Below are 7,053 nucleotides of genomic sequence, written 5' to 3' on the forward strand. Positions count from 1 at the left end.
ATTTAATTGAATTCCCACATGTGATTGAGGCAAGTTCGTGCCATGATTGTGCCACATTAAAAGGGTACTACCACTGCCACCCAATCCAGCCATCAGGTAGGATGCTACCTGACCCCCACTTCCCTGTTGGCCAAAAATTACCCACTACCTTTCGTTCTGCTTCTTCTGTTTTTTGCCTCGAAGCACCTTGTTAAGTGCACTGCCGAGCTCCACAGCTCCACAACTGGTTGCCAACGAAGTGAAAGTGTGGAATTGCCGAGTGGCACAGTCAGTGGCAGTACCAGTGGCAGTGGCAAAAACTCAGCCATCGCAGGACCAAGACAAAGGCTCAAGATTAAGCCGGTCAGAAGGGCACTAAAAAAAAAAAATCAAGAAACTAATTTCATAAAAAAAAACCTTCGATTTCCTAATATTGGATGATCTCTCTTCCTTAACTTCTAAAGGTAATAATCTAGAAAATAAGCTCTACATACTTTTAAACTTTTAAAATAATTTCAATTATTCATACCAATTAGTCAGCTTAGGAATGTCAGAGGCAAAATACATACATGCGGTTTATAAGTAATTCAGGAAATAAAACAAATTATTTAAAACTTAAAATACAAATTGTGAGATCCAAAAAAAATACTATAATTGTTAGACTACTTATTATTCTATTTAATACTAAGCTATTTAGTTGAATAAATAACCGTCGAACTAAGTATTCGAATCATATTGTAAGTTTTTGAATTATTTTATTAAAAATAATAGTATCTCTTTTCTTTTCTTGCTCAAGAAAAGTAAATAATTTTATTAATAACATATTTTAATAATTTGAATTAATTACAAAAGAATCTTGGTTTTATAACTTAAAATATAAGAAAACACAAAAGTTCAAGGATGGACAATTGCTTTAGTTTCTTTGAAGCTATGACTATGCTTTAAGCATTCCTTTTTTTTTTTAACTCTTTTTAAATATTTTAAATTAGTAGGAAATATATTATAAACAAATACAAATAATATTATTATTCTACCCCAATTATGTTCCCTCTTAAATTACCTTTAAATGAAAAAACTAATAAAATGTTTATTATATTTTTCTCAGTGCCCATATCGCATATAAAGAAACTGGCAACAGTTGAGGATTCCATCAAAATTGGATTGGATGATGGCGGCCGGAAGGATAGTGTACATATGGGAGCCAGATGTAATCGTCAAACAAAAATTCAGCCGATTATTGCAGCAAAAAGGAAGAGCCATTTACTTGAAATTTGCCAAAAATTTGTGGCAATTTATTGTAATCGCAAAAGTCAATATTTAATCGTTTATTACCAGTATTAGGTTGTGTGTTTAAACAAAAGCATTTATTTATTTAATTGATAATATTTGAAAAGCAAACATATTAGTAAAAATCTTAATTAAATCTCGTTTTCCTTCTCACAGGCTTAAACAAAAAAGTATTTTTTTTTTATTTTGGCCAATTTAATGCCAACAAGTAGTTCAACATCAGCTTTAATTTGCCATAAAATTAATCTCTCTTATCCGGCTCTGGTTTTTGTGTGTCCTGTGTCGGGCGTCCTTCGTCTGGTTTTATTTTGTCCTTTGGGCCCACTACCCCGTAAAGTTTGGCCTCTCTATTTCAGCATTTAAATACATAGAGCCCAGAGTTTACAACTTTTTCAAAAACTTTTCATCTAAATGCGCTGCAAATGCTGGCAACACTTTTCTCGTTCTTTTTTTTTCATTTTTTTTTTTACTAAATATTTTTTTCTACATTTTTGTTATACTGTTGCATTTTGTTTTACACAAAAGTGCTGCTAAAAAAAAAAGACACAAAATAAACTAATAAAAATTCTTATTTTTTTGTTTGTGTTTTGCCTTTTTGGCAGTTTACTTTTAGCCCATTTTTTTTCTAGCCAACTTTTTGTTATTTTTTGTGTGTGTTTGTGTGTTTTTGTGTCAAATACTTGCCAATCCACACACCGACAGACTAGACCAAGTTTTTAGTGTTTAATTAGTTATTTAAATAGTTTTTCTTGTTCCCTAGCTTGGCAATAAATGAAGTTATTTTTGAATATTATTTTTTGTGGTAAAATATATATTTTTTTTACATTTTTTAAGTCACATATTATTGCCCACTCATAGCTGTCAGCAAGCTAATTGTATTCATTTATTGCCACAGTTGTTGCTTCTGTTTTCGTTGCATATATGGCTGTGTTGTGTCTCTTAATTTCCACCACAGTCTTTGCCGCATTTTGTATATTTTGGCTAACATTTTTTTTTAGCTTTGGCCTTTGTACAGAGGTCTTACTGCCAATTAAAATTATTCTTTTGGTTTTAGCCTTAAAGTCTAACCATCTCATGAAATATTTGACAAAAAATATAAAGTCTTAAAGAAAGAAAAATCTTGTCATGAAAAATGAAATCAAGGCTAAAATACATTTTGGGCCTAAACCTATTTAAGCTAAGCCAAATAAATAATAAATTTTTTCAATACTCTTCCACAACTGTATTATAATAATATTCACCGAGATCTACAAAAAATCTGTTATGGAAACCCAAAAACCAATTTTTTATGTAAAAAAATCTTACAACTTTGTTGTGGCTATTGGATTTTTTCCATTTTTTTCTGGTTTTTTAATTTTCCAACACAATTGTCATTCATGTAATTGGTTTTTTTTTGTGTCTCTGACGATTCTGGTTATTGGCACTTTGGGCCAAAAAAAAAATCACATAAAATGGAATAAATCACATTTTTTCCCCAGCTGTTGTTTTGATAGACTGCTTATATATTTTTTCCGACAATGTTATTGGATCCCCTTAGTTGCACTTGCAACATGTCCTATTATTTCTTGTGTTGCAACTTGCTTTTATGGTACACTACTGCCACTAATGCCCTTGTCTGTTTATTTTTGGCAGAAACTTCAGAGAGGGCCTTTTTTGCGGTCGCTTTTTTGTCATTTTGGCCAAAAGACAATGTTTGCAAGTGGTCCTACTCCTACTATCCTACTATTTTACCAGAAAATAGAGACTAACTTTGGTGCACTTCAATATTTACTTTTACAAGGAGAAGGGTTTTATTTAAAAGGTATTCTTTTTTGTCGTGTTTTTTTACTCTTTCAAGAGGCTTTAAAACTGGTGTAGAAAAGTTCGAAAGGCAGAAAGGGGGGGAGTCATGTCCGTTTGTCAATTAATCTGAGTCTAGGATCACAGTCTCAGTTTAAAAGCTATAGAATTCTAAGACCCTTTAAAGTTATTTTTTGTAGTCTAGAGGCTGTACTAGTACTAGTACTGTCCATGTGTTCCTTTGTCCGCTTATGTATTTATAATTAAAACAGTAACTTATAAAACTTATTAAAACAGAAATAGTTTTACTTAGTTTCAAGATAAATGCCACTTAAATACTTTAAAACCTCCTTAAACCTCCATTAATATATCCAAAATAATTAAAATATTCTCCGTCTGTCCGCTTGTCCTCCGAAAAGTTTTCTAGGCAAACCTTAACTCTAATTTAAAAGCTAAAAACCTTAAATTTTTTTAAACAAATCTAAAAAGAGTGTAAAAGCTGCTTCTATAGCCAAAACTATCTTTTCTTACCCTTTTTTTCACTTGTAATGAAGCTTTAAACTTGGTCTTTAGTTTTCTTTTCTTTCTGTCATCATTTTTTGGGACACTTTGTCAGCTTCAGATTTAAGCCGAGTTCTGGCCTGACGAAATATTGATTAAATCTCGGATATGGGATGGTTTTATTTAAAGGATATCTCATCTAGCATAGTGACACACATCGACCGCAGTAACTGGGACTGGGATTTGAGGTCCTGTGTGTTGACTGATTAGCGCCTTTGCCGCTGATGTTACCAGTCCCTGTTACTGTAACTCTCATGTTTCGCCCGTTTCTGCTGTGAAAATTGATGAGCAATTAAGGTTATTGACCAACCACCTCCCAGCGAAGGGTTAATTTAAGGTGGCCGAACGGTGTGGAAGGGTTCTGGGTAGGTGGGGGTTTGTGACTGTGTCAGGGGTTGGAGGTGTAATGCTTCGCTGCCTTCCCGACTGACCCAATAGCGCATATATACATACGGTATCTAGGTATGCACTGTGAGAAATTTATGAGTGTAAATTATAAACAAAATCGGTAATACTAAGAAGTACCTCTTTTTAACCTATACTTTTGCTATAATTTCTCAAAATATATTTCTTTTAAAATAAAACTTTAAATATTTAATTTCTAAAGTAAAAACTAATAAATATTATACCCTGTACTTCTAGTATACTACGTAAATGTCCTCTTCTCAACCAAAAATTTTCCTTCAAGTGCTTTTGGAAATCGCTGGAATCCATCGAAGCGACAACAATGCCGATGGTATGCCAGAAGGATGAAGCCATAACCAGACCACTTGCTTTTCCTGCGCCGGATGGGAAGCGTCAAACGGAAACGGAAGCAATTGACTGAGTGACAGGTAGACCCACCTCCCATTTACCCTGTGACCCCTCATTTGCTTACCACACACACCTCACCTCATCTTTTTGAAGCCAACCCGCGGAAGGTTGATTAAAATTAACTAATTTAAGATGAACGACTAACCTAAATCCATAGTGAGCAAACGAAAGGAGCAACAGGATGGCGTGGATTGGCAGGATTGCCAGGGTTGCAAGGATTGCCAGGATTGCAACTTCAATTGGAAGTGGAGCGGAAGCAGAATGAGGCAAACAAACGAAATGAGCAAAGGCGGGCCAGCCTTGCAATTAATTTTGCACATAAACTGCATGTGAGTCATTCGTACCTCCCCAACCCGCTCTGTCCCTGCGGCAAAGTTCATAAATTAATCAAATAAAATTGAGCATTTAATTGTCGACACAATCCAATAAATGTAACCGGAGAGTCGTGTGCCAAAGGGAAAGTGCTTTATTTGATTTTCCGAAAAAAAACATTCAATTTCATTGGAAATAATGGTCCAAAAAACACAGGTAGCTGTTCAATATTGACACGGCTTTCAGATTTACAGATTTTTCCGATTTTCAGGCTCTCAGACTCATTTATTTGCATATTTTTCTGCAAACGAAAAATTAATATAAACAGAAATTGTTTTTTTTTTATTTTTAATTATTATTAATTTGAACGATATACGAAATCACAATACTCTCTTCATTGTCAAAATTGGTGCAGAGTTTTTATAGTTGCTGCTTACTGCACATATGGCATATAGTTGACCGATCCTTTTAGGAAGTTAAATACCAATTCGATATAATGTGAATTATGAAGTTTCAAGCTTGTATCTGAATTATTAGCTACAGGATATATGGTTATAACCGACCGATCCCGGTCGTTCGACTTACAATGTTCTACGTGCAAAGGACATTAAAAAGAATATATATTTTTCAAAGTCTCCCACAACAGTTACAAATTGATTATTCTTGTATTTAAACCATAAAATAACTTTTAATTACTTTTCAAATACAATTAATAAACTTAAATCACATAAAACCTTATCAAAACTAAACAAAGTTTCAATGACAAACATCTCTCTTCCAAAAAGTAATTTGAAACTATATCCCTGAACAAATCGCATCTGTCTGCTCTAAAAATAACATCAAAAAATAAAGTCAAACTCACAAAAAAAAAAAAAAGAAAAAGGCTAACTACTACATTTAAAGTTTGTATGACCTATTTATTGGAAAAGCAAAGAACTCGATTTACGGGGGTGGCTTTTTTATACCCTTGCAGAGGGTATTATAATTTTGGGCAAAAGTGTGCAACGCAGTGAAGGAGACATCTCCGACCCTATAAAGTATATATATTCTTGATCAGGATCACCTCCTGAGTTGATATGAGCATGTCCGTCTGTCCGTCTGTCTGTCCATCTGTCTGTCTGTTTCTACGCGAACTAGTCTCTCAGTTTTAAAGCTATCGTCTTGAAACTTTGCACACACCCTTCTTTCCTTTGCACGCAGTATATAAGTCGGAACGGCCCGGATCGGCCGACTATATCCTCTATGGCAAAAGTTTGGTGTTTTTAGACTAAAAGAGTTGCGATTTTCTGTGTATTCTATTTGTGGCAGAATAATATGACACACCAACTTTCATAAGGAACCTATTTAAAGTACTTCGCTTGAGAATCGGCTGAGAATTGGGAAAGATATAGCCATCATTGTAGACCCTGTAGGGGAAAACTCCATTTTCAAGGGATCTGACACGTGTGTCCTATGTACTGAACACAAATATCTTGAAATTTTGGCCGAAAATCTGGGTTTTTGACTTTCAATTGCCTTTAAAACTCGACAGCTTTACCTGAGGCATCTTATCCTTTAACTAATGCAATTTCATTTTTTCAGTTCAGATGATTCTGAGTCTAGTTATAGGTTACACCGAATATTGCCTGTATCTCACTTAATTTTAAATATTTTTGAATGAAATTTAAATTCTTAAAAAAGTGTCTATTTTTCTCCAATTCAACTATACCCCCCTCAAGTCACTTCCCACAACTAAACCAGAGTCGATTGTTTATTTTTCAAAGACGGAGCCTTGGAGCCGATCCTGAAATGTCTGAAATTCAAAATTTTGGTTTCCGACCTTCTCAAACGTTTTTCAGTTAAATTGGAAATTTTATTTAAAATTAAAGAAATATAAGAGTACAGTTTATTTTATTAAAATAATTACATTTTAATGCATATTTATAATATTTATATTTTCTAAAAATGTTTCATTTTCCAAGTCCGTTTTAAAATTGTGTTTGCTTTTTTTATTCTGCTCTTCGGATGTACATGTAAATGTAAATGTCATAATTTTCGACACTTCTAAAAAGTGCAGAACTGAAATAAAAGAATTTAAAAATTATTTTAATTTAGTTATTTTAGAAATTTTCAGTTGGAGATGAAACAAAATGAAAAACCAAATTAGAATACACACCTTATAAAAGTATCGAACCACCAGCCAGTGCCAAATTCCTTCGCCATATTACGATCAGGAACTCCATCCTCATCTCTATCGAAGGTCGAAAATTTGGAGCCCTGCATAGGACTCATCGCGCCGTATCCATCACAATTGCCAATACTTTTCACCTTGTACCCGTCGCT

This window comes from Drosophila bipectinata, chromosome XR (genome assembly GCF_030179905.1).
Source record: "Drosophila bipectinata strain 14024-0381.07 chromosome XR, DbipHiC1v2, whole genome shotgun sequence".
Taxonomy (NCBI): Eukaryota; Metazoa; Arthropoda; class Insecta; order Diptera; family Drosophilidae; genus Drosophila; species Drosophila bipectinata.